Raw genomic sequence first — 24,558 nt, forward strand, 5'->3', positions numbered from 1 at the left:
GCTGCCTCTGCCTGAGCCTTCAGCACCACGCTCCTGAAGGAAACCCTTGGATTCAGGAAGGTTCCAGGGGATGGGGTTTGGGGCTCAGGCTCCACAATCTGTCTGCAGCACCCCAGAGGATGTGTGAGGAGGGCTGCAAGAATGCAACCAACAACTCAGCGCCTTTCAAACCTTTCCAAGTGGAAAAGAAACCACCGGGCCACGCAGAGATCTCCAGGAAAATCACTGCTGAAAATGTGGTTTGATGGTTTTGTTGTGAGACCACGAAATGATTCTGCTGCTCTGACTCGCTGTCACACTCAGGAGGCGCCATCAAAGCCGGGCAAGGAACCTCTGGGCCGGTATTTCATGCTGGAAATGAAAGGCAAATGAGGGGGCAGTTCAAAAGCTTTTCCAGGAGATCTGGAATATTGGCTGCCTGCTCCAAGCCCAGCCTGGCCCAGCTCCAGGGCTGTGTCATCCCAGCCATACGTGTCCCACGCTGGCTGGGACCACCCAGCATCTCCTGCAGCTCTCCAAATGCAAAACTTCCCTTTCCATAGCATTTGAAAAGATGGTTTTCAGGTTATTATCCAGCAATGGCTGCCTTGATTTATTCAGCACAAGCTCCTCTGTGTTTGATAAGCAAAGGTGGCCAAGTAACACAGATATTGGCTGGTAAATATTTTCCCAAAGAGGAACACGGAGCACCGAGTGTTTTGTAAACCACTGGGTCAGATAATTGGGTGTTCAACAACATCTGAAAGCCCTGTGAGTTTTTAAGTAAACTCAAGAACTGAGACAAGCCTTGGAAAATGCAGGTAGAACAAGCAGTACTCAGTGACATGATAAAAGGGTTGGAAATTTCACTGAAAGTGGGATGTGATACCCTCATGGAATAATACTGAGAAAAAGAAGGATGAGACAAACCCAAGGAGCTGGGCACAGGTACCACCTCAGGATGAGATCATGGGAGCTGCAGGCCTTGAGAAATCAGATGAGCGAAGATCTCTATTTTTATATTTGTTCGGTGCCACAGGATGAGCAGAGCTTGGGACTTTCAAAGCAGCCTGAGTTTGGGGTGAAAGGGTTGAAAATTTCACTGAAGTTGGGATGTGATACCCCAAAGTCTCATGGAATAACACTGAGCCAAAGAAGGATGAGACAAACCCAAGGAGCTGGGCACAGGTACCACCTCGGGATGAGATCATGGGAGCTGCAGGCCTTGAGAAACGAGATGAGCAAAGATCTATATTTTTATATTTGTGTGGTGCCCCAGGATGAGCAGAGCTGGGAGGGCCCTTTCAGCCCAGTCCCAAAGTAACGTGGTGTGCTGCTTTAACCTTTCTGAATTTCAAACCACCTCCTACCTAATGGACCAAAAAAGAACAAGTAATAATCTGAGAGGGCGGGAGAGAAAATCTGTCAGCCTGAGTCAGACTATTGGACCATCAAGCCCAGTATCCTGTCTCCGAAACGCCGTCAGTATCTGACACTTCAGGCTTAGTTGGGATAATAAAACATTTTCCTCAACCTTATGTAACATCTCGGCCTGGCAAAGAGAAGATTTAAACATTGATTGCTTTCCACTCCCCTCTGTCCCATGAATGTGAATCTGACTCTTTTCCAAAATGAACAACTCTGATGAGCTGGAATTGGTTTCTGGGCAGGATGGGAAAAGCTCCTCTCTCGTTACTCATTCCTGGAGAGATCTGCTAAACCTTTGCCTCCTAAAAGGGGCACTTGAGTGAGGAGACATAAAACTCCCTCCGCAGGGTTCTGGGTGCCCACGGCCACCTTTCCATGGCAGCTGGAAAGCACAAGACTTCATGTCTAGTCACTTTATTTTTCCCCATCATGTCTACTTCCTTTATTTTTGTATTTGTTTAAGCTCTCCATTAGTTTATTAGCTTGACAGCAGCCCAGTTAATTAGCCCGTCCTCCCTCCCCCAGCCCAAGCCCGTGAGGCTCCCCAAATGCACACAAAATTTAGTGCTGCTGCTGCTGCTGCTGCTGCTGCTGCTGGGGCACTTCTCAAAACAAATAAAAGATTTGCAAAGCCAGCCACCAAGCATCCAACATAATTAAAGTGCATTTGTTACTTTTTGGGCCGTGGCGCACAATCGGGGCCTTGTGCAGAAGGAGCACTCCCCAAATCAGGCTGTTTTTCTTTCAGAGGGAAGAGTGCCAGGAGTCTCCCCAGCCCAGGTAACATAAGATCCCAAGGAGCAGCAAATGGACAGTGGCAGCCAGAGTGAATGGACTGTGGGGAGATCTATATGAAGGCGAGTATCTATAGATATATACAAACATGCACAGACAGGGAGCTATAGTTCTTCAGGAGGAAAAAAAAATTTAAAAAAATTAAAAAAAAAAGCAGTGGAAAGGCTCCCAGAAACGAGTGCTCCGTGCACAGGTGTGTAAATGACTCTGGAGTCTCACTGTCCACCACCTCAATCAATTACAAGGTTATTCAAGATAAAACAAACACCATTTCAATTAACTGCATTTACAGCAGTGGTTAGAGGCACACGCAGGGAAGAGGAAGTGGGAGGAATTTTTGGAAAATGGAACTTTTTTTCCTGCTGCTTCTGGAGATATGCACAAATAGAGGTTGTGGTGCTGCTCGAGGTGCTGCGAGTGGAGCCGTGAATGGTCTCAAAAACTCCCAACCTAAAGCTGTCATGGTCTGAACTAAAATCAAAATGAGGGGACAAAAATAAAACAAAACAAAAAGAGTGAATGAACATTTAAACATCTGTTTAGTTTGTGCTGGCTCAGAACAACCATTTGCAAGAGTCAGTGGGAGCAGAAATTGTAAGGGATGCTGGAGGAGCACTGGTTGTGTTGGGGACAGGATGCAAAGCAGAAATTGGAGGGGATGCTGAAGGAACACTGGGTTTTGGGGAGACAGGAGACAGAACAGAAATCGGAAGGGATGCTGGAGGAGCACTGGGTTTGTTGCAGAGCAGAAATCAGAAGGGATGCTGGAGGAGCACTGGTTGTGTTGGGAGGCAGAGCAGAAATCAGAGGGGATGCTGGAGGAGCAGTGGGTTGTGTTGGGGACAGGATGCAAAGCAGAAATCGGAAGGGATGCTGGAGGAACACTGTGTTTGTTGCAGAGCAGAAATCGGAAGGGATGCTGGAGGAACACTGTGTTTGTTGCAGAGCAGAAATCGGAAGGGATGCTGGAGGAACACTGTGTTTGTTGCAGAGCAGAAATCGGAAGGGATGCTGGAGGAGCACTGGGTTTGTTGCAGAGCAGAAATCAGAAGGGATGCTGGAGGAACACTGTGTTTGTTGGACACAGGACACAGAGAAGCCCTCAGCAGCTCGGTGTGAGTGCAGCTCCCTGCTCCCCATCCCCAGCAGGATTCCCAGGCTGGCAGTGCTGAGAACACACAGCTGGGGGACAGAATCTCACAGCAACCTACGAATTCAGTATTGCCTTGAGAAGGCAGGGCAGGAATGAGGACAGGGACTGGGCAAACATCACCAGGGATGGTTTTCCACCTGTGCCACAGATTTTTGCACAATGCTGAGCAAACCTTTCTATCTCCTTTCCTCATTTTTCACACGGGTGTGCAAAAGCTCCTGGTCAAGAGGCCTTGCCCACTGCTCACCTGCAATCAATACAATATTCAACAGGAGTTTTAGACATTTTTCAACTTCTTTGGCTGATGCAGTAAAACTAAAGATCAACTGACGTTTTGAGAAAAAAAAAAAATATTATTAATCAAATATTTCTGGATGAAATACACCCAGACCAGGAGATAGGACCAAAATTTATAGGCACACCACCATAAATCACCATCCAGTCTCCTGCAGCTACACTCGTGGTCATAAGCAATAAATTTATTGCAGTTGCCCAGTTTCACTTGGTGACTTCAGCCACAAAAGCTGACTGTGAGGCTGCTCCTGAGAGCAACAAGCAAAAGCAGGTGTATTTGAAACACCCTCATGTTAGCTTTGGTGACCCCAATTTGCAGGGGACTGGGATCTGTCACACTTCCATGTGTCCTTTCACAGCTCTGATTTATGTTTGTGACAGAGCAGAAACACTGAGTTTGTCATTTATTGTGGAACGTCTTGGGGGCAAACTCCACACTTAATCCATGTCAAACTTCTTTTTGCTGCCTACAAGAACTAAATAAAATCTTAAATCTGGGGAGGAATCAAATCCAGCACTTATTCTATAATGATCCCAACCTGAAACCCCTGACATTTAGAGAAAGATGAGGTCCAAATGGCCTTGCTTCAATGCCCAATTAAATTCACAAAAATCAACCTTTCCTGAGCCTTCTGCCCATTGCAGAAATGGTTTTTCCTTTTCTCTGCTCACTGGCTGCCAAGGGCCACCCTAAACAGGCAGAGATCCCCGCTGAGCTCGGACACAGCTCTGGGGTTTTTGTGCATTTCCCAGGACTATTAACAGAGTAATATAATGAGAAATGAACTGAGGTTAAAGAATTCAGTGCCTCGTGTATTTTCACTGAAAACACTGCCTGCATCAGGGGACCTGCCAAGAGGAGAGTTTAATATTGTATGAAAAGGAAGAATTTTCATAATGACACTTGGCAGGGGCTGCGTCCCCCCCATGAATGGAGCTGCTGGGGCTTTCTCTCCTCCTCTCTCCAATTCTTTCCCCACAGCCCAATGTCAGCACGAGGGATTTTCATTTTTTAGGGATTTGGAAGCACTGGAACCAAGCTTTGGGCAACTCTTCACACTGCCTATATTTAAGCACCTCAGTTCAGGAGGTATTTTGGGAAAGAAGTTTCCAGGCTATGCAGTTGCTTTACAGTCATAAGGTAAAAAGTGGACCCAGAATTTCCTAAACTGTCTAAAAAATCTGTTCCACGTGAATCTTTCTCCTCGTTTTCCAGATCTAGCTAGTGAGCCAAAACAGCTACTTCCTTTGTAAATGAGATTTAGACTTTTTAAATTAAAATTATACAGAAGAATCACCTGAACCACTAAAACCCCCAGCTACAAGGATAAAGCAAATTCCACATTTTGCTTTCCACCCTTTTATATCTGGTGGCTCTTCCTGAATTTCCTAATTCTGATTGCATTCACACAGCACTCCCATCGTGATTGGTGTTTCATGTTCTCTCCAACACTGCTTGTTCCCTTTTTCCTCACTCCCATCTATTTGGAAATGTTATGCCACGAAAAAAAAAGAGCAAACAAAACAGAAATGAATGCCTGAACAGGGATAATAATGTTCTTTACTACAGAGATCAAACATTCTTGATAAATTCTGTTTTACTGTGCAGCTGACACTGGTTCTCAGCACAAAGCTGAAGCTGGCCCCGCTCCCCATCGATGGACTGGTTTCAAACAGTTTTATCATTTTTACAAAAATTCTTGAGTCAAAACTTTGTCTGACTCAAATCAAACCTCAACCTGACAGGCTGGCCTAGCACAGTTGTGGGTGGAACAAATACAATAAAAGTCTGGTCTGAGAAAGGCCAAACATGAGGGAAAACAATTCCTGGTGGGGAGATGGAAGAGCAGTGATGGAATTCTGCTCGTTCAGGTGATGTGTGCAAATTAAAACAATCCCACAGAGATTTGGGGGGCTCCAAATCCACCCCTGGAGAGCCACTCCAACCCTGCAGCAATAAAACTGAGCACAGGGAGCTCATTTTCCCCGAGACTCAGGGTATAAAGTCAGCAGAAAAATACCCAGCAATGAGCATTACAGAATGTAACTCTCCTTTGGAGGTGACGGCAGGGCCCTCATTTGCAAGTGATAAATGTCACTGCTCTTCCATCTGCAGCCTTTTAAAAGCGTTTTGGAGGGATGTAATGAGGCTGCACAGCCTTGGAGGGACGGGCAGGGGACAGCGGGGCCATTTCAGCTTTGCTGAGTGTGTCACAGGGGAGTTGTCCATTTTTTTTCCCCTTTTTTTTTAATACCAAAATGAGGTGCCCCAGGGGAAAGTCAGCAGCTCGAAGCAGCCCCACCTGAGTGTGTCTTGGGAGGAAGCCTACTGCCTCATATTTTTTAAAAGGGGAAAAAAAAATTATAATAATAGACCCGAGCCAAAAATATCAAGCAGTTCATAGCTGTGAAAAAGCCAGGGAAAGCTGAGTTGCCGCCGGCCAGTGTTGTTCTTCCAAACAAGCTGACCACCCTCCCTTCATAACATTTTATTTATTAAAGCAAAATTGGCCCACTGGAATAAAATTATGCGCTATTCACATACATATGTATATGTATGAACGTATGGTTATTAATGACTGTGTTTCCATACAGCCACAAGGTCCCTATAGATTCTTTTGGGGGGGTGAGCTACTGAATTCGTTAGTAAGGGAAAAATTGAAACAGTGTGGACGGGACGGAGCAACAATTCAGTTATAAGTCAGTTGTAGCTGTTATAATTCAGGTATAACTCGGTTATAATTCGGGTAGAACTCGTTTTAAGCGTTATAATTCACATTTAATTCCTCAGAACTCCGCGCAGGCCGGGCAGCCGCTCTCGCACGCCATTGCTATGGCAACAGCGAGCTCGCCTCCCATTGGTCGGTGCGCGGCGCAGCAGCCAATCAGAGCCCGGCGTTTCGCCGCCGCCAAGATGGCGGCAGCGAGGCGCCAGTGGGCGGAGGAGCGGGGCCGGGAGCGGGGCTGGTTTTAAGGAATAAAATCCGTGTAAATTACTCCATCCCCGAGCTACTCCGTCCTTAACCAATCCTCCCAACCACCCTCCTCACGCAGCAAGTAATCCTCAGGGACCTTCAGGCTGAGCATTCACAGAAACACCCTCCTAAATTGACCAAGCGCTGCAGAGGCTCAGGGCAGCAGGAGCAACACCTTCGATATTTTCCGCTATTTACCTTTTTTTTTTTAATCCCATTTTAAAGTCCCCCGTATTTACCTGCAGCACAGTCTAGACAGCTAATGAAATAGCAAGAATGTCAACAAAAAGGGAATCAGAAATAAATGGATTTAAGAATGGGATGGGTGCTGAGCGGGGTGTCCTGGGTTTATTTGGTTTATTTGGTTTATTCTTGTCATTCCTAAAATCCCCACAGGAATCACCCGGTTGTTCTGAGGGCTGGAAGGAGCAGCAGGTCACATTTACAAAATGTGCTTAAAGATGCAATGGGATCCCAGAGGGATTTTTCCAGACAGTTCATAAAACCAGCTCGTGAGTCACCACTGGAAGCTAATGGGAGTAAGGCCTGGAACTTATCTAGGTGCTTTTAATAAATCCTACTCTTTCCATATCGACATGATTAAATGCATAATGTGCTTTTTTTAACTGTGACCCAGTGTTTATCCAGTGCCAAGAGCAGCAAGCTGAGCACTAAAATACTCTGTACTTCTGGAAAATAGTGCCTGCTCTGGAGAATCCAAAATATTAATGAGCAGGTAAGAGTGGAGTCAGAGACAGAAACGCAACTTCTCCCTCAGCACCTTACAGCAGGGTTTTGTCCTTCATTTCTGTTCAGATTCTGAATTTCAGAAGTTAATTCTGAATTATCAAGGCCAGATTTTCTGCTGATTTTTGTTTCTCCCAGCGAATGTCCCCAGAGCTGTTGTATTTTACGTGAAACACACTCCTGACGGTGATTTTCAGAAAGAAAGGAAAAAAAAGGGGGAAAAAAAGAAAAACAGCTGTGATTTTCTTTCAGTGTTAATTGATTGTTCATTTTTCATTCCATTCTGTGGATGCAGTTGGATAAAAATCCTTTTTGTTCAGGAGCTTCTTGCAGGCTGCAGGAGAAGGAAGAATTCCTCATACACTGAATAAAATACATTCAATGACATTGAAATTATAAAATTCAGAGCCAGAAGGACATTAAATAGGTGGTGTCATTTTCTTGTGCTACACCTGAGTTTGGGTGTTTTCCTGACATGTTCCTGAATGTTTTGAGCACCTCCAGGTATCATGTGTGCTATTGTGAGGTGAAGCTTCTCAATGTTCCACCTGTGTGACAATGAGCAAACTCCAAAACTCCAAAATCAAGCCCGGAGCAAACTGAAATTGCCCTGAAGTGCCTCCCTTTGCCTTAAACAGCTTAGAACTAAATTTGTGCTTTAGGGAAATGGAAGAAATCTGGAGTGTTGTTTTTCCTGAGGTGATTTCTGCTTTTATTTGGGAAGTTCCAAATTGAGAATTTAGTGTGTTGGTTCCATGCTGCATTCCTGGGGGTTAACTGGGATCAGGAAGTGGCTGCAGCATAAAATGAGTTGAGCAATTCCCTGTGTTGGAATTTTGGGTGACAGGAACATTCCGTGAACACTTCAGAAGCTGCACACAGGGGAAGAATCCAGGCCCAAAAATAAAACCTTCCTTACCTGAGCTGCACATTTTTTCACTCTCAGATGGAAGCTGTTGCATCAAACTCGATGGAGACACAGTTGATATTCCATAAGTGGCCAGGAGAGGAAATCCCAGTTGAAATGAGTCACCCTTTTTGTGCAAATATTAACTTTGGCTGGTGGACATTTCTCTGATATCTCTTTTCCAGATCTGTCTCACAGTACATTGTCTTGGCTGCATTGAGCTGGAGCCTTTGGTTCTTTGAATAACTTTCCTTTTTCACTCTTTTATCTATTTATTGTATCTGAAAGGTAAAGAAAACACAATTTCCCCCATGATTCCCCTTCCAGAGATGCAGTATTAAATTCTGTACCGCTGGAAAACTTTGATTTAATAATGGCAGAAAGCACAATGCTGAGGATTTGGGCTTCTATTGCTAAAATGAGTGGAAAATACAAGAAGCTGGCAAGCTCTGCTTCCCAGGATCTCCCTGCCTTTCCATCCCCATGCTCTGATTTATCTTAGAAATAAAAATAATTTGTTAGAATTATTTAGAATTTATTAGAATTATTTAGAATTCATTTTATGTGGAAACATTGGTTTCTATATGGATACTGGGGGATACTAGAATTAATATTTGATTTTGAAAAATCTTCATATTCCTCAGCAAAATACTCTTCAAGGTTGCACTCACCAACTGTTCAGAATTAAGTACAGATAATAAGAGAGGAAATTAATTAAATGTTGCTCATTCCTGGTTCCTGATCCTACAAACCTGCATGTCTGTGTTGGGAATGCAGAGCTGGAATCCACAGCTCCAGGGGTCTAGAGGAGATGTGGAATTTTGAGCATTATGGGGGAAAAACAGGACTAAAATTTGGAATGTTAAACACATGAAAAGTTTAGGATTGAAATAAATCCCTTTAAAATTATTTTTTATCACTCTCTTTTCATTTTGAGGGTGTTCAGGTGCTGCTCAAGGTGACAAAGGACATTTCTCCTCCCAGGATCCTGCAGCCCTGGGGCCACTGCTCCCATGGTGCTGCTCCTGGGCCTGCAGGCAGAACACAAAATTCACTTTTCCAAGCAATATTTTAGGGAGGGTGGCCATAAATAACCCAGGTTTGGACAGTGTACGCTCCCAGCCTTGCAAATTGTGCCCCGGGATCTTCCACAAGCGGGCAGGGCTTGTGCCGTATTTTCATCCTGACCTCAACTCTGGTGTCCCCTGTGGTGCCACCTTCCCCTGCAGGCTGGCAGCTGGCACCTGGGGACATTTCAGATTGCCAACATTTATTTCACCCTCTCAGTCATTCCTGCCGAATGAGCTGCTGCCCAGATAAGGGACAGCCAGCAGGGAAAGGAGCTGGGAAGGGTTCCACGAGCAGATTAAGGGAGGGAGGCAGAATTCCAGAACCTTCCGGGAACTCTGCCTTGTTTTGCTGCTTTGTTTGACATGGTCAGGTTTGTGTTGTTTCATTCTGGGTCCTTGTTTCATCTTTATTTTTGGGCTTCTGGGCTGCTGCAAGTTGTGGAGTTACCGAGTCCCTTTGCACTTTATCTTATCAGGGTTTCCTCATTTCCACTATTAGGTGATGTCTGACACCTTTGGGTCCAGCCTGATTGTCTGGACATGCAGTGAGTCACTCCCTGTCCCCCAGCATTTTCCGACCTCCCCTCACCCCTGCTCGGAGGGGGAAGTGCTTGCAGCAGGTTATCCCGGTCCTTTGATGGGTACAGCCACATCTGGAGGAGGGTTCCGATGGAAATCCCACAGAAATAAAGGTGTGCTGGTCATTCTTCAGGAGGGAACGAATTCGGAGGAAAGATGGAAATCTCACAGAAAAATAGGCGTGCTAATCATTCAGGAGGGAATGTAATCAGAGGATATGAGAAGTTTTCAAATTGTTGTGCAGCAAATCCTCTGCTCTGAGAGTGCTCCTCGCTACCTCCAGAACGAGGAAATGTCCCCAAAGCTGTGACAGCAGGAGGGCACAAATGCTCTGATTTCACAGAAATTTATCTGCTCTGATGTGATTCCTGGTGATCTTTGCTCTGCCCCAGGGCCCTGGACACTCAGCCAACTCTCACTTTCTGCTCTCCAGCATCCCAGAAGAGGCTGATCCAAGCTGGGCCCAGATTAATGCTGATTAATAATGCCAATTAATAATGCTGATTATTAATGCTGATTATTAATTCCAATTATTGCTCAACAGTAGCTTTGATCAGCTGCGGGCTGATCCCATGGCAGCCCGAGGTCTGTCATGGCATTCCAGCGGGAATCCCTAATTCCTGATGGGGTTTGTAATGCCATTCCAGTGGGTATCCCTAATTTCTGATCCCCATCACAACCTGGGGTTTGTCATGGCATTCCATATGGTATCCCTAATTCCTGATGCCATAGCATTTGTAATGGCATTCCAGGGGGTGGGTATCCCTAATTCCTGATGGGGTTTGCAGTGGCATTCCAGCAGGTGGGTGTCCCTAATTCCTGATCCCATGGCAGCCCGGGATTTGTAGTGGCATTCCATTGGGTATCCCGAATTCCTCATCCCCTCACAGCCTGGGGTTTGTAGTGGCATTCCAGCAGGTATCCTGATGGGGTTTGTAGTGGCATTCCAGCGGGTGGGGATCCCTAATTCGTGATCCCATGGCATTTGTAATGACATTCCATTGGGTATCTCTTAATTCCTGATCCCCTCACAGCCCGGGTTTGTCATGGCATTCCATTGGCTATCCCGAATTCCTGATGGGGTTTGTCACGGCATTCCCTTTGGTATCCCGAATTCCTGATCCCATGGCATTTGTTATGGCATTGCATAGGATATCCCGGATTCCCCCGGAGCGCACAGCAATCCCCGGAGCCAGGCTGCCTCCTCTGCGCTGCCGCTGCTGGCGGGTGCCCAGCCATTACCGACTGCTCTGAGTCATTTGCGAGTGTGATGCTTGGCTAAAACAAACTGTTTCCAAGAGCCCCATCATCATTAATCATTAATCATTAATTAACGCGATTGCTGGGAGCGAGCAGGTGCCTCGGCAGGGCTGGGAGCTCTGGGCTGTCCCCGCTCCATCCCTGCCCTTGGAGGGATCCGAGGCGCTCAGCAATGGCAGGACCTGGCGGTTTTCCCTGCCCGAAGCAGTTTGGAATTTGAAGAAGCGCTGCTTTCTTTCATCCTGCCCTCCGAGCCGTTCCCACGTCGATCCGCGGGATGAATTCCCGTTCTGGCTTTTATTGAAATGGAAATGAGGGCTCAAGGCTTCACCTCACCTGCGGGAGGGAAGCTCCACCGCAGGGAGTGCCAGGGATGGGTTCAAGGCTCTGTTCTTCCAGATTCCACCTTTGGAATGTGCTGGAATTATGGTTTGGGGACTGAAATGCGGAGGGGAAAGGGATTTGGGGGCGCTGAAAAATGCCAGAACTCAAATGTTGAGTGGGGAGAAGTGGGGGCAAGAAATCGGTGTGAGGGACAGGGGTGGGGGACAGGGTCACAGGAGGGTGGTTCAGAGACAGGATCCAAAGCAGAGCTGCACATCTGGGTCAGGTGAAGGATCCAAACAAGAGCTGTACATCTGGGTCAGGGAAAGCATCCAGATTAGAGCTGCACATCTGGCTGAGGGGAAGGATCAAAATCAGATCAAAACACCTGGCTGAGGTAAAGGATTCAAATCAGAGCTGCACATCTGGCTTGGGTAAAGGATCCAAAGCCGATGTGCACATCTGGCTGAAGTGAAGGATCCGAATCACAGCTGCACATCTGGCTGAGGGGAAGGATCCAAATCAAAGTTTCACATCTGGCTCAGGTAAAGGATCCAAAGCAGAGCTGCACATCTGGTCAAGTAAAGGATCCAAAGCAGAGCTGCACATCTGGCTGAGGGGAAAGATCCAAATCACAGCAGCACATCTGGCTCAGGTAAAGGATCCAAAGCAGATGTGTACATCTGGCTCAGGTGAAGGATCCAGATTAAAACTGCACATCTGGCTGGGGTGAAGGATCCAAAGCAGAGCTGCACATCTGGCTGAGGGGGAGGATCCCCCCAGCACTGCTGCCAGGCTCTGCTGGTGTTTCTCTGTGCCACCTGAAGACAGAGAAACACCCTTAGGGAGTGAGCAGCAGCTCCCAGTTCCTCAGTGAGGCCTGCAAAGTGCTCAGTTAAAGATGATGGGTTTATTGGGGATGAGACAATTAGGAATGAGCTGCTGGATTTGAGAGCCCCACAGGCCCTGTGTTCTGAATTCCCTCCCAGCATTTCTCACTTAGCTGTCAGACCAGAAATAAAAATTTGTTTTTGCATTAAAATGCACATCTCTAAACTATTTCTATTTTATTTATTAAGCAAAAAGAAAATAATACTAAAATATTCATAATTTCAACCTTTTAAAACATTTTTACCCCGGTACCAAGGGTGATAAAAACATCTTCCAGAGCAAAAGGAAGAGCAAGAGAGTACCAGGAGCCTTAATTCCCATAAATTTAATTCCTATAAAGTCTGGACACCCTGGGCGGATGCCTTGGCTCAGAAAGGACCTCCTGGCTCCTCCTTTTTGTCTTGGTTTTTAATTGGAGCCAGGAGAAGGAGCCCAGCCTTTGCCAGGTGAACGCGAGCTGTGCCCTGGCAGGGCGCCCTCGGAGCCATTCCTGGTTTGTGCATTAAAATAAGGACAGGGAAAGGGGTGGGGAGGGAGGAGAAGGAAACCCGAGAGAGAAGAGCAAAACACTTTGTTCTAATTCAGGTGAAAAAGTTCATCTGGGTGTCCCCACAGAGCGTCTGCCACGTACAGGGTGGAGGAGGAACAAATTCCTGTTGGACTTGTGCTGTATTCCCGAATTATCCCGGTGTGCCAGGCTCGGGAACAGCCCAGGCTCTCCCTGCTCTGCCAGGGGAGGCTCTGGGAGCAGCTTGGACTCAGGGCTGGTTTTTTCTCGGGGCTTTAACTGCTCAGAGTGACTCTGAGATGTTGGAAAGTCTCTTTTCTCAGCCTGGTTGTCAAAGGAGTCAGAACTCTTCAATTCTTGGTGTCAAGGTTGTTTATTGTTTCTTATCTATAAAATTATTTTTTTGTTGGCTTGCTGAGGTCCGTTCAGCAGGTCAGACAGAGCCACTCTGCCTGGCCTCAGAGCAGTGTTACCTTTTTATACGAAAAACTAAATGTACAATATTTGCCATAACTCCCCAGAAATTCCGCGTTAAACATCGTGGCAGAACTTGGGGGTTGTTTGTGCACACCAGGGGCTGAGCATGGGCAGCAGCTGCTCAGCTTTCCACTCTCAAGACTTCTGCTGCTCAGAGTGACTCCAAAATGAGTTGGAAAATCTCTTTTTCCCAGCCCAGTGGTCGAAGAAGGAGTCAGAACTCTTCAGTTCTCATTCTCAAAGTTGTTTATTGTTTCTTATCTATAAAATTCTTTCTCCTGTCCAGCCGAGGTCCGTTCAGCAGGACAGACAGAGGCACTCAGTTATCTTTTTATACTAAAACTACCTGTACAATATTTACCATAACTTCCCAATCCCCATCACCCATGTTAGACACTGAGCTTCTACTCTAAACCAATCCAAAAGTGCCACCATCACAGCAGGAGATGGAGAACAAGAAGAAGGAGAAAGGCTGGACAAGAAGAAGGAGAAAGCCCAGATCCAGATCTTGCTCCCTGAACCTCCATTCTAAAAACCCCAAAAAATCTATTTTTTCACCCCCTGACTATCTATTATTCTACTTAAACTCTCTTGACTTGTAATTCTTCATACAAAAATTGGTCATTTTTTCCATGGATCAGAATCAAAGTCTGAGGTGTTCTGGGCTCTGTGCCCAAATCCTAGCAGGATTTGGGCAATCCAGGACAGACAGAGGGATGCCCTGAATTCCAACAATTTCTGGGTGCTGTTTGTGGTGTTGGGGCTGAACCGCAGCAGCTCTGGCTGGGTTTGATCCCCGACTCTCTGAAGATGATCCACAGTCCTGATGAGAGCACGAGGCGCTCAGGAGCTGAGTGGTTCCTGCCTCAAAGCCATGGCAGACAGAAGCTCTGAGCCCATTTTTCAATCTGCTTTTGAACGAACCACTTCTCTTTGTGGGGTTGGAATTCTAAAGGACTTCACAGCAAGAGCCAAATTTCACAGAATCAAAGAAATCTGGAATGGTTTGGGTTGGGAGGGACCTTAAATCCCATCCCATCCCACCCCTGCCATGGCAGAGACACCTTCCACCATCCCAGCCCTGCCCTTGAACACTTCCAGGGATGGGGCAGCCACAACTTCTCGTATTCTTCATAAATCCACCCTGCCTCTTACTTCAGTAATTAATTCCTGCTATTAAACCCTTAATTCCCAGCTATTCCTGCACACAGTGCTTGGTCACTAATGGCAAAAGCAGCCTTGCAACAAATCCCCCTGAAATTCAGTGTTCCCACTCTGCCTGACTGGGAATGCTGGGCCCTTTTCCATCCAGAGAATTTTCTGATACAAAATAATTTCTTTGCAAAATCAAACTTGCTCCTGGAGCCTGCAGGAGATTTGCCAGAAAAATTCAGCTCAGTGGGGGAATGGAGCTGACAGCATCCTGCCTGCCCACCTGGAAACCTCACAATGTAAATTTTTTTGCTGTCTGTTGAAGGAAAAAAATTACAATAAAATATTTCTTTAATTTTTTAAGCAAACAAACAAAAACTAATTAAAAAACCCCAATAGGACTTGGAAATTCCTGCATGCAAATGAATTCATATCAGGGTTGTTGCTGCCATTTTATTGGGATTTTTGTCCCAGTCAGAATAATTTCCATCAATATTTTATAATATATATATATGATTTTATTATATAATATATTATTTTTTAGTTATTTCTGAAGAGAAAATTCCATTTTCAGACAGGTTTTGGACTAATGGATTGAAATTAACTGGCAAGACAAGGCAAGGAGCAGAGAGAGCAGGGAAGGAGTCACAGGATATGCTTGACCTGGGAAAAATTAGTTCACCTATTTCACAAAAATTATCTTTTGGCCAAGCCAGAGCCATTTTCCTGTGGAATGGAGCTGGTTTCTAATTGATTACACGCAGAGGCCACTCAGATGTCTGAAAGGCAACGCTTGGACATTTTTATTCTCTATGTTATTGAAGAGATCCCAAGTTCAAGCCAACCATTTTTGAGCTGCCATGTTTCCCATTATGTTGGAAATCAATTCCCTGGAATTCTGGCTGGCTGGAGATGTGAGTTCAGACCTCAAAAGGATTTCTGGGCTTTGGAAATCCTAAAGTGGAGTGCAGTTCCTTCCCTGGAGTGGCAGGGAGGGATGGTCCCATCATTATTTCAGTTATAGAAACTTTCCCTAAAATACAACAAATTTCACTTGGATGTGATTATATCCTCTAATTTTATAAATGGCCACATCCAAGGTTTTAGGATCCTGACATCCACCCCAAACTCCCTGACACATCCAAATCCCAGTATTTATTTATTGGAGAAGCACTTGTCAGTATTTGCCATTGTTTGTGCTGAGTAAACTCCTTGGAGACGAGGAGTAAATTCCTCGGAGATCTTGTGGCCGGATCGATCCGTGGAGCTGCTTCTGTGTTTTCTGATGCAATCCCGTGTAACAATGTTGTATCCCAGTAAACATGGAAATGGAGCAAGGAAAACATTTCTCAATCCGCTTCCTAAAAATACAGCTCTGCCTGGGGAGGGGCTGCACTTTTATTCCAGGAGCTCGTTCAAGCCCTCCTGGGTTTGCACAGCGTCTCAGTTTGACTCAGGCTTGGGTTTCATGGATTTGTGGGCTGGGTAACAAAGCTGTCTTGGCGTGGGCCAAATGCCCACGAGCGTGACATGCAAGAGCCATTCCCAAATCCAGAGTGCTGTTCCTGGGTGGAAAAGCGCCAGGCATGGCTGGAAGCAAACTCTGCGTTTGGCACGGGGGGCAGATCACCAGGCTCAGGGCTGGGAGGGGCCTGCTGGAGCTGCCTGTTGGATATTCAAAAAAAAAAAATTTAAAAAAAAATATATATTCTTTATAAAATATAGATTCTTTGTTCCGCAGTGATACCTTTAATGTGTTATTCTGGGATTTGGGGGAGTTTGGTTTAATGTGTTCTTCTGGGATTTGGGGGGGGGGGTGGTTTAATGTGTTATTATGCAGTTTGGGGGGGCTTGGCTTAATGTGTTATTCTGGGATTTGGAGCATTTGGTTTATTGTGTTTTTATGGAATTTGGGGCATTTGGTTTAATGTATTATTATGGAATTTGGGGGGGGTTCGTTTAATGTGTTATTCTAGGATTTGGGGGGTTTGGATTAATGTTTTTTTCTGGAATTTGGGGGGTTGGTTTAATGTGTTACTCTGGAATTTGGGGGGGTTGGTTTAATGTGTTATTATGGAATTTGGGGGGTTTGGATTAATGCTTTTCTGGAATTTGGGGAGTTTGTATTAATGTGTTATTCTGGAATTTAGAGGGTTTAGTTTAATGTGTCATTATGAGATTGGGAGGTTTGGATTAATGTGTTATTCTGGGATTGAGGGGTTTGGATTAATGTGCTATTCTGGAATTTGGGGTTTGGGTTTAATGTATTTTTCTGGCAGGCCAGAACCCCCCTGTGCATTTTCAGCCCCTTCCCCAGGGGAATCCATTCCGGCAGTGCCACCTCAGCTGGATGGAGCTGATCCAGCTTTCCCAGGGCAGTTCTGTGCTCTGACATGAATCCGAGTGCTTTCTCCAGACACAGAGATTGTTCCACGATGAGGAAAACCCTCCTGCCCCTTCCCTCCCCTTGTGTCTCTGGGGCTGCCTAAAAATAGCCCTGAACATCTGAAAATGTGTCCTAATCTCTTACCAGGGAAGTGGTGAGGTCACAGGGCTGGCAGGGGACTGGTGGAGACAATGCTGATCTTGACACATCCCACAGACCAAGTGGGGTGAAGAAAGGTGGGGAAAAGGGGCCCAAAATGTCTCTTTTCCATTGGTTTTTGTCCTTTATCCACTGGTTTTTGTCCTTTATCCACTGTTTTTTGTCCTTTATCCACTGGTTTTTGTCCCTGTCTTTGGTGCGGATGAAACTCTGGGGGGTTGAAAACCTTTTGATGTACAGAGGGAAGGGTGGGATGGGATCAGCTCTTCTGCTTTCAAGCAAACAAACAAAAAACTAATTAAAATAAAACCGAATAGGACTTGGAAATTCTGCTTTATGTGAACTGCCCAGAGTATGGAGAGGAAAAGAGAAACCAAGGGATTCCAGCACAAAAGCCAAGGTGGGGATGGACAGAAAAAGGCAGAACAATGGATTCAGGCACAAAAGCCAGGGTGGACATGGACAGGAAAATGCAGAAAGGCGGATTCCAGCACAAAAACCATGGTGGGCATGGACAGAAAAACGCAAGCCAATGGATTCAAGCACAAAATCCAGTGTGGACATGGATAGAAAAATGCAGAACAATGGATTCAAGCACAAAATCCAAGGTGGGCGTGGACAGAAAAAGACAGAACAGTGGATTTCAGCACAAAAGCCAAGGTGGGCATGGACAGAGCATGGAAAGAAAAAACAAAACACCGAATTCAAGCTCAAAATCCAGTGTGGGCACCGCTCTGCTCCACTCCCTGTGTGCAGCAATAAATGGGGGGATTCTCCTTCCACATGATTTGGATCAAATCCTCCCCTTTGGGTGTGGAAAATGTGGTTTTTTGTTGATATTTACCAGAACCCCAGCCCTGCCTTGTCCCTGGAGGAAAGCTGAGGGTGCACAGCCAGGGTGGGAAGCTCAGGAGCGCACAAGAAAATGAAATATCCAGCAGCGCATGGGAGTGGGCAGCATCCAGGCTGCAGGTTCTCGTAAGAGTTAATAAAAACAAAAAGCATTCAACATCCTCCTGCCACCCCGGCAGAGATTGCCTGGGAATAAGCGTTCCCTGAATTCTCATTTCCTGCTCCCGCACACCGGGCTGGGCTGGCAGGGCCGCTCAGGCACGGAACGCTTCGCTCCAAGCTCGCAGCAGCTCCATTCCTGCTCTGCTATTTGCATAATTGGGTGCTAAGGAAAACAAAGCCAACAAATTGCTGATAATTGCCCCGTGTCAGAGATGGGGGATAGGTCAGAGGGTGACGTCTCCAGGTGTGTGGAGGTCAAAAGGGGCTGGGGTTGGAGGGGGAGCTCGTTAGGGGTAATGGCTATCAGAGCAACTGCGCTGACTCGTGTTAAAGCCGTGTTTAACAACGTGTTCTGCCATATTCCAAATATTCCAGGGGAGAGGGAGCGCTGCCAGGGGGAGGAAAACCTGGAAAGGGGCCCTGAAGGGAGCGGTGAGCTCTGGGGTTGTGATGGAGTGGTACAGGAGGATGGGAGCACAAAAATCCTGTTAGAAAAGTAAACAGAGTCCCCAAATGAATTTAGGACCTGAACTAAAAAAGTTGAAAAGCCCCATGGCACCGCAGATGGGTCAGAAGAGAAATCTGCATGGGGTGAGACGGAACCTGAGGGGCAGGAGGGAATGAGCCTCCCCTGGGCTGATCCAGAGCCCGGTGCAGGTGGATCACTGCGTCCATTCCCTCTGGAACTGCAAAGCGCCCTGGTGCTGAGGAACATGAAAAAACATGGAGCAATTGCAGTTCTTTTGGAAATGGCCTCACTTTTAACCACCACTGCTCCTTACTGCTGCAAAATCCTCTCCTGGAGCTCCTTGGGTGGGGGACAAAAAATCCCAAATTTCCAGGGGTTGAAATGGTCTCACTTTTAACAACCACTGCTCCTTACTGCTGCAAAATCTTCTCCAGAAATCCCTTGGGTAGCGGACAAAAAATCCCAAATTTCCAGGGGTTTAAATGGTCTCACTTTTAACTGTCACTGCTCCTTATTCCGGCAAATCTTCTCCAGAAACTCCTTGGGTAGGGGACAAAAAATCCCAAATTTCCAGGGGTTTAAATGGCCTTACTTTTAACTACCACTGCTCCTTATTGTCGCAAAATTTTGTCCTGGAGCTCCTTGGGTAGGGGACAAAATTCAGCCTCCCAAATTTCCAGGGGTCTAAATGGTCTCACTTTTAACTGTCACTGCTCCTTATTCCTGCAAAATCTTCTCCAGGAGCTCCTTGGGTAGGGGACAAGAGATCAGCCTCCCAAATTTCCAGGGGTTTAAATGCTCTCTGCTGCTGTTTAAATGCTCTCTGCTGTTGTATACCACTGTTCCTTATTGCTGCAAAATCCTCTCCAGGAGCTCCACGGATAGGGGACAGAAAATCCCAAATTTCCAGGGGTTTGAAGCCTCTGCAGGGCAGTGGAAGGTGTGTGTGTGCTCCTCAGCTCCTCTCCATGGCAGCGTGTCACACAGAGGGCACGCAGGGCACTGTGCTGGGACATGACTTTCCCCCTTCTCTCAGGATTCTCTTTCCCTTCTGTCTTCAGCTGCAGCGGCCAAGGCAGGAGAGGAGCTGCCTGACAAAGGTTTCATTGACACAAGTGGATGATTTTTTGCTAGAAAGCACTTCCTTCTCTGCTGAAGGCTTTGAAATGTTGCCTTTGTTCTTTCAGGCTTGCTATTTTTTTTTTCTCCCCTCTTTAAAAATGATAGGCAAAATACTTGAAAGTCATCTTTTAGTCCAGACAGAATAACAGGAGCAGCAACAGAAACCCTTCATTTGAAAAGGTGTCATCCTGCTCAAGTGATGCATTTGAAATATCATTTTCTAATCCTTGTCAAAAAAACAGTACCTTGAATAATTGAGAAGTGCTGGTTGAATTTTAAACCCTGATTTACTCTTCAAGTTGTCTTCTTCCTTCTGTGCATCCCTGCCTCTGATCTTTGTCCCTCTTTCATGTGGCTTTGGCATCGCTGTCTGCACAATGGATTCATGAACTCGCTCTAAGTGCAGGGAATCAGCATCCAAAGGTGCCATTGTGAGGCAGGGGTTATAAATAAATCTGGTTTTTAATATGCTGTTATTTCTTTTATTATTATTTCTGGGTTTTAGCTCTTTAGTGTTGTTAATCCCTGGTGTGGAGACCTGGTTCTCCATGGCTGAATAAATGGAAATTTCCCTTCCTTGCTGAGAGGGTCAGATCTGCTTCAGGCCCTGCAGGATCAGGTGCTGGAGGTGCCAGGTGAGGAAAAGGACCTGTGGTGGCACTGCCAGCAGGGAAATTCCTGCTGAGGGAGCCCAGGGATCAGGGGCAGCTTGCTGTGCTTTGGCACTGCAGTGAAACAGGGCTGCGTTAACTCCTGATCCTCTCTTGCTCACAGCTCTCAAATCCATCTCTCCTGGTTATTCTCCACCAAAAAGTGCTTCCTTGGCAGGGAGGCATGGCTGATTCCAGCAGTGCAATTCTCCTTTGCTTTCAGACTGAGCTGAAAAGGTTTTGGATGCAGAGTCTGGGGTTTTTTATTCCCCACCCCACAACCAGTGGCTCATCTGCATCTGCTCTGAGCTGGCAGCCAGGGGAAAGCGCAGAGCTGAGCAGCATGAGGCAGATCCCTGTCCAAATGTCACACTCAAACCCTGTGTTTGGAACAGTGAATGGCATGGAAAAAATGCCTTGAGTGGGATCTCACAGAACCCTGGATGATTTGGGTTGGAGGGATTTCAGACCCACCCCTGCCATGGCAGGGACCCTTTGCAGTGCCCCAGTTTGCTCCAGCCTGGCCTTGGACATTCCAGGGATCCAGGAGCAGCCTCAGCTTCTCTGGGAATTCCATCCCAGCCCTTCCCCACCTTCCCAGAGGGTTTCTTTGCCATCTCCCACCCTCACTGCAGGTTGGGTTCCAGCTTTAATATTTCCATTTCCCTGGGAGCCCAGAGCTGATTCCCAGCAGGACCAGGGATGGACTGGGATGGACTGGGATGGACTGGGCTGTCCTGGCCATCCCAGGGCCCTGCAGACTCTAAAAGCTGGGCTGATAAACCCTGGGGAGTGACAAAGCTCTAAAATCAGGGAAATCATCCCCAAAAACCTCAAATCTTTGTGTAAATCCCTTCAGTTCCAGCCCGGCTGATTCTGCCTCTCTGTCTGCTCTGCTGCCTCTTAAACAGCAGAGATTTTATCAACTGGATTCTCAACAAAATGTTTGCCCACAATTTCCTAAAAATTTCATAAATCATATTTTAAAATATTTAAAATATTTAAATATTTTTAATGTGGCTGTCACTGATGGGAAACCCATCTCACTTCTGCTGAACTGAATTTTCCCGAGTTCTCAAAATTGAGATAACTTAGAGTTCACTCTTTATGAACTGTAAAAAATCATAGTTACTGGGATTTATAGGGGATCCCTGTAATGTCCAAGCCTCTCCCTGAGCTTAAACAATGGAGATTTTATCAACTGGATTTTCAACAAAATGTTTGCTCACAATTTCCTAAATATTTCATAAAATGATATTTTAAAATATTTAAATATTTTTAGTGTGGCTGTTACTGATGGGAAGCCCATCTCACTTCTGCTGAGCTGAATTTTCCTGAGTTGTCTCTCTAAATTATCCCTGTCTCTAACTGAGATAACTTAGAGTTCACTCTTTATGAACTGTAAAAAATCAGAGTTATTTGGATTTATAGGGAGGAAAAAAAATCATTTTTACTCCTTGTTCTTTGTGCTGCTCCTCTCCCTCCTTCAGGGCTGCAGAGCAGAGGAAATAAACCCCAATAAAGCAGCCTAAATGCTGCTTTATTTTATTTTATTTTATTTTATTTTATTTTATTTTATTTTATTTTATTTTATTTTCAAATCCCCATTCTTAGCAGGAGCAACGCTCAGCTGGAAGCCCAATAAAACCTTTGAAGCAGCAATTTGTGCCCATTCTTTTTAAAGCCTTTTCCCATTGGAAATATTGGTACAAAAAGGGGATTTGAGGCATCGGGATGGCCAAAGCAAACATTTGCCACGCGGTTCTGTGAAACTTGGAGAATACAAAGCTCAGGCACTCAAAGTGAGGCCAGGCTGGGCTGGGCTGGCTCCTGCAGGAAGGACAAAAATGATGGGAAAATTCAGATTTTGTGTGCTGGGATTCGCTGTTGGTGAAGAGGAGGAGGATGGTGCCAAGCTGGGATGGCAGCAAGATGGAAAAAGCAAATTCTGCTGTTGTGGGAGGGAGGATATTGGCTCATTTCTGTCTGTATTTTTGTAAAAAATGATAGCACAGATATTTCTGTGATTTTTTTTCTGTATTTTTGTAAAAAAAGATTATTTCTGTATTATTTCTGTAATATTTTCTGTTAAAAAATATATTTCTATATTTTTGTAAAGAAAGCACAGATATTTTTGTGATCTTTTCTGTAAAAAACTGATATCACAGATATTTCTGTGATTTTTCTCCTGTGATATTTTTTGGAAAGAAAAAAAGTTATTTCTGTGTTTTTGTAAAAAAATACCGCAGATATTTCTGACATTTTTTTTCTGTGATTTTTTTGGTAAAAAGAAAATCCTGCTGTTCTAGGATAGAGGATATTGTTCAGCACAGGCCCAGTGCCACTGCCACCCTTTCCCTCTGCTGGCACAGATATTGCTGTGATTTATTTTTGTTTTTTTGTAAAACAAAAAAAAATTTTGTAAAAAAAGATATCACAGATATTTCTCTGATAATTTTTATTTTAAAAAAAGATATTTCTCTATTTTTCTAAAAAAAGAGCACAGATATTTCTGCAATATTTTCTGCGATATTTTCTGTAAAAAAAAAGATAGCACAGATATTTCTGTGATTTTTTTTTCTCTGTGATTTTTTTTTTTTCTGTGCAATTTTTTTGTAAAAAGCAAATCCTGCTGTTCTGGGCTATCTTGGCTCATTTCCAGCCCGGTGCCTCTGCCACCCTTTCCCTCTGCTGTTTGTGTTGTTGTGTTGTGAGCAATAACCAAGTGTTTGCTGTGCAGAGGGTTTAATAAAAAACACTTTGCACCATCCCTCCCTTCCTTTTCCTCCTTTTTTCTGCTGTCTTTGTCTCCCTGTCTAATTCCCAGTTTTGTAAAATCTGCTGGAAACCTCTCTTGAAAATCTTTATTCCCTTGAAATTATCAAGAATTAAAAACTTTTGGGATAGAAAAAATGGAAGAAGAAATCCACAGAGTTCTTTTGGCTTCCTTGAAATTATCAGGGATTAAAAACTTTTGAGATAGAAATAACAGGAGAAGAAATCCACAGAGTTCTTTTGGCTTCCAGGGAAAACATGGTCAGGGTGAAAAGCAAGGCCTGAAAACTCATTTAAAACCATTATTCCCTTGAAATTACCACTTTTGGGATAGAAAGAACAGGAGAAGAAATCCACTCAGTTCTTCTGTTTTACAGGTAAAATCCTCACATGGCCAAGGTGAAAAGCAAGGCCTGAAAACTCTTTAAAATCTTTATTCTCTTGAAATTATCAGTGATTAAAAATTTTTGGGATAGAAAAAATGGAAGAAGAAATCCACAGAGTTCTTTTGGCTTCCTGGTAAAACATGGCCAAGGTGAAAAGCAAGGCCTGAAACCTCTCTTTAAGATCTTTATTCCCATTAAATTATCAGGGATTAAAAACTTTCAGGATAGAAAGAAATGGGAGAAGAAATCCACTCAGTTCTTTTGGCATCCAGGTAAAACAGGATCAAAAGGATCATGAAAAGCAAGGCCTGAAACCTGTTTTAAAATCTTTATTCCCTTGAAATTATCACTTTTAAGGTAGGAAGAATGGGAGAAGAAATCCTCACAATTCTTTTGGCTTCCAGGTAAAATGCTTCACATGGCCAAGGTGAAAAGCAAGGCCTGAAACCTCTCTTTAAAATCTTTATTCCCTTGCAATTTTCACTTTTGGGATAAAAAGGAATGGGAGAAGAAATCCACAGAGTTCTTTTGGCTTCCAAGTAAAACCTTCCACATGCCCAAGATGAAAAGCAAGGCCTGAAACCTCTTTTAAATCTTTATTCCCTTGAAATTATCAGGGGTTAAAAACTTTCGGGCCAAGGTGAAAGGCAAGGCCTGAAACCTCTCTTTGAAATCTGTATTCCCTTGAAATTTTCACTTTTGGGGATAAAAAGGAACGGGAGAAGAAATCCTCAGCGTTCTTTTGGCTCCCAGGTGAGAGGTTCCACATGGCCAAGGTGAACAGCAGGGCCTGACGCTCTGTGTTTGTCATCCCCACTTTGCAGATCCAGCACTGCAGCCCCGTGCTCCTGCTGGAAAGAAAAACAAACTGGGAACAATGGGAGAAAGGCCAGAGGCAGCCCTGGGAGGGAATTCAGCCATTTCCCAGCTGGAAAAGGGAACCCCAGTGTGGGATCTCAGCACCTCAGGACTGAGGTGTCACCGAGAGCACCCTTGGGGGGCTCGGGAGTCCTGGAATGTTCCAGAAGTGTCTGGTGGCTGGACTTTGATCCTACACA

At 45.2% G+C, this 24,558-nt stretch overlaps 1 protein-coding gene across 2 annotated transcripts in view; it reads left to right on the plus strand.

The window, feature by feature from the left end:
- LOC141728082 (protein-glutamine gamma-glutamyltransferase K-like) overlaps positions 1-24,422 on the plus strand; it is a 51,464-nt gene extending 27,042 nt beyond the window's left edge. Inside the window, exons 6-7 of one of the 2 annotated variants that reach the window (XR_012578761.1) lie at positions 2,156-2,264; positions 7,021-24,422. The gene's annotated coding sequence lies outside the window, so the exon portion shown is untranslated. Of the gene's footprint in view, positions 1-2,155 lie in introns of both variants that reach the window. The other variant, XR_012578760.1, reaches the window with a different exon arrangement.
- Positions 24,423-24,558: the final 136 nt, after the last annotated feature.

This window comes from Zonotrichia albicollis, unplaced genomic scaffold, assembly GCF_047830755.1.
Source record: "Zonotrichia albicollis isolate bZonAlb1 unplaced genomic scaffold, bZonAlb1.hap1 Scaffold_83, whole genome shotgun sequence".
Taxonomy (NCBI): Eukaryota; Metazoa; Chordata; class Aves; order Passeriformes; family Passerellidae; genus Zonotrichia; species Zonotrichia albicollis.